At 34.9% G+C, this 3794-nt stretch overlaps 1 long non-coding RNA gene across 1 annotated transcript; it reads left to right on the forward strand.

The window, feature by feature from the left end:
- Window positions 1–1831: 1831 nt before the first annotated feature.
- On the forward strand, window positions 1832–2708 carry LOC136210340 (uncharacterized). Its single transcript, XR_010678012.1, has 2 exons — window positions 1832–2121; window positions 2223–2708. It is a non-coding gene; the product is annotated as an uncharacterized lncRNA (long non-coding RNA).
- Window positions 2709–3794: the final 1086 nt, after the last annotated feature.

Consider the following 3794-nt stretch of genomic DNA (forward strand, 5'->3'; position numbering starts at 1 on the left):
CCATGCTTTCGATAACACTGATCAACTGTATGACCAGGCTTATCACAAAAACTGCACTTTGGACCTTTCTTCTTATTATCATAAAATTGTCTCTTAGCAAGATTAACAGATGATTCTATACCAATAACACTATTATGCCCAGAGAGTTGACGTTCTTGCTGAAGAATCATGGACAATACAATAGTGATATCAGGTAAGGGGTTTGTGAGGAAAATCTGAGACTGAGCATTAGAATAATCTTGATTCAAACCTTTAAGAAATCGAATAACTATGTCTTCATCATGATGATTCTTGGCATGAGTTAGAAACTTAGCACATGTACATAAAGGATTACAGGCACAAAAAGACAATGGTCTATAATTTTGTAACTCCTCCCATAAAGTCAATTGTTTCGTGTAGAAATCAGTTACAGATAAAGATCCATGTGCAAAACTAAACAACTCTTCTTGTAATTCAGAGATTTTGAGAGAATCACCTTGAGAAAAACGCTGATGAAGATCTACCCAAACATCTCTAGCAGATTCAAAGAAGTTAACACTAGAAGCAATAGAGGGCGTAACAGACTGAGTAATCCACTAGAAGACCATAGTATTACAGCGATCCCAAGCCGGACGGTTGATATTCATAGAAATTGGAGTTGACAACGATCCATCGATAATTGCTTCCATCAAGCAACTGTCCAACCAACACAAGGCTCGGATTTTCGCCGGAATGAAGATAATAAAAGCTAGCGGGATTGAGAGAAAGATCAGGAGGAGGAAGATTCGTGCGAACACCTTCTCCGTTTTGAGGATTTCCTTCCGTAGACATTTCTAGGGTTTCAGATCTTCAATTAATTTGGTAAACAGAAAATTAATGGAGATGAATTGAAATTCAGAATAAAAAACACAGATCCTGAAAGAAAGATTCACAAAAATAATTCATGAAAGAGACCAAAGAATTCCAGAACTTCGAAAACAAGGCTGGAAGAAAAGATTGAATTGAACGAGTCACGACAAGCGCATCAGCTCTGATACCATAACAAGAATTGAATAACAGAATGAGATCAAACGTTTACAGTAGTAACAAGAAGAGAATGAAAGAAAACGTTTACAGTAGAGAGAAGATGAGAAGATGTCGAAGAAAGAAGAAAGAGATCTGATATGTTTACCAATTGAAAAAGTTAGTCTTTAAATACTGATACTAAAGACTCTTAAATACCTAATCCTCAAGCTACCCAAACCAATCTATTCCTCAAGATAGCCATAATGACTATAACCTTAATTCCTATTACGTACTTGAAACGACTGCGTTTTAAACATGAAAACGCATCGTTTATATACTTTGTTATGTTATTTAAATCTTTGTTCACTAGGCACTTCAAGCACGACTTAAAGAGAGATGAGAGAGAGAGAGAGAGAGAGAGAGAGAGGAATTGAGAGTTAGAGAGAGATGAGAGAGAAAATGAGAGTTAGAGAGAGATGAGATGTTGAAAAAAATGGAGGCAATAAGGTCTAAGAAGGTGGGTGAGTCCCACTTTTTTTTGAAGGGATATGTTAAAAGTTTGTAACATGATATTTTGATTATGGTTGATCGGTTATTTTTATCGATTGTACAATTTAATGTGGTTTGTTTTTGTATGAAAAAATAAAGATTGTACGCTAAAATGTGATAACGGGTAAAAGTCATAAATTTCGTATGTAATTTACTGATAATATTTGATGAGTTAAAACCAAATAATGAAATAAATTACAAAAAAAAAAAAAAAAAATTGACATTAATTTTTTATTTACTTCATATATATTTTAGACAGTAGATATAAGAAGAAATAAATTTGATCTGGGCAGTTGGGTTCATCTATGAATTAATAAAATTTCTCCCTTGGGACCCTTTCTGCGTATTAACACGTATGTTTGAAGCATGAACCAGATGTTAGCTTCCATGGACAAAATTAATTTCTCTTTTAAAACTTCAAAGTTCACTCCAAAATCCCTTTCCCTTAAACCTTTTAATTCCCACATGGTTTCTTGCTCACCTCTGCAGGCAAATCTGAAAATGGTTGAAAGCAATTCAAAACTGAAACTTTCAGCTTCGGCTGCTAACTCTATTCTCTCTGAAGAAGGAGCACCCAAGAATAAGGAGGTAGTTGTTTTCACATTATCTGCGTTTGATTATAAAAACAACTGGAATTCATAAAATTGGTCTAAAAAAACAATCTCCATTGACTTGATTTTTGTTTTTAGAAGCTTCGAGTGGTGGTGAAGCCAATGGAGAAACCAAGGATAGTGTTGAAGATGATTTGGATGGAAAAGGCAATTGGAGTTGCACTAGATCAAGTAATACCAGGGTTTGGCACAATCCCTTTGACTCCGTACTACTTCTGGCGCAAGGAAGATGTCCAGGAGCAGCTTAAGGTGTTGCTTGAAAGCAAGCCCTGGATATCCCATAAACAAACGCATATCCTTCTCAATCAGGCTACTCCTATCTTGAATTCATACTAAGCTACAAATACAGGGAAGTTATTCATGGAATGGAGGGATTATTCAGCAAGAAGTAGACTCCTTCCAATCCTGTTTTAGGAAGAGGGTTAGTATTGGAGTGCATTCTGGTCTGCTCAGAACGCCGCCCCCTATGTGTTTGTGAAAAGTCCAGACTGAGGTTAATAATTATTATGAAATTTCTGTTTAGTTTCTTTTAATATTCATATATGGTTTATTTTGTGTGTGACGTCCTACTCATCTTGTTCCAAGTAGAAAATAGTAGCAGTAGAGAACTTGTATTTCAGGAAATGAAGTGTTTCAAAGATTAAAGTTAACATGATTTGAAATAATATTCGTTTGGTAGTTTGCTTTGGACCTTTTAATAGCAGCAGCTCTATTGGATGATACAACGACCCTGAAAGGACTAGACATACTAATCAATGAACATATAAAATTCTCTTCCAAATCCAATGGAGAGCACAAGACAAATACTATGTGAAAGCTGACAATTATGAGTAGATTACCAAATGCCTTGATGATTTTGGAACTCCTTTTTCTATTTTTGCACTAGACGAATGTCACAGGAAAGTTATAAATTTTGACATGCTCTACACAATCCATAACATCTATGAAAAATGAATACCTTATGAGGATTATGTTTCCTCAACTGCTTTGTTTAGTACTTGAGAGTTGAAGTTTTAAAAAACAAAAAGAAAAAAGAGTTCACTAAATTCACAGCTTTAGAGCCAGTGCCTAATCCACTTAAGATTTAATTATTTTACGTTGTTGTTATTATATTCATTATGGTTAGTATGAACAATGAATAATGCAAATACTTGTCATTATTAGATACTTGAATATCTTACATATGTACTGAATCTACATGGAATGGAAAAACCCCCAAAGCCAGAATCCTTTTCTTTACCGAAAGTCCAACTCTAAAAAAATCTCCACTTCTATTTTAGACCATCAAGCTCTTCTAGTTAGTTCCCTTTTTCCTATAATCTTGATATTGTGAATGTAATTGCTCTGCCAAAAATTTGATTTGTTTTTGAACTTTGGTTTTCCTCTCACGGGATTCCGCATAGTAAGATAAATCCGCTTTCAGCAATATTCCTCTAACTGTTTTGGACATGCCAATTTTTTGCATTTCCATGGGAAAAATGTTCTTGTCTTAATCTGAACCTAAGATAATATCTAGTTCAGCTTATTTTCTTTGCCTTTCAATACTTGGTCTGAATTGTAACATATGCTGCTTGGAAGTTGTTGCGTCAGGACGACATGCCGCCATCTTCATGACGATCATTTTCATCACTGTCCAAAGATTTGGATCTC

Source organism: Euphorbia lathyris, chromosome 1, assembly GCF_963576675.1.
Source record: "Euphorbia lathyris chromosome 1, ddEupLath1.1, whole genome shotgun sequence".
In the NCBI taxonomy this organism is placed as follows: domain Eukaryota; kingdom Viridiplantae; phylum Streptophyta; class Magnoliopsida; order Malpighiales; family Euphorbiaceae; genus Euphorbia; species Euphorbia lathyris.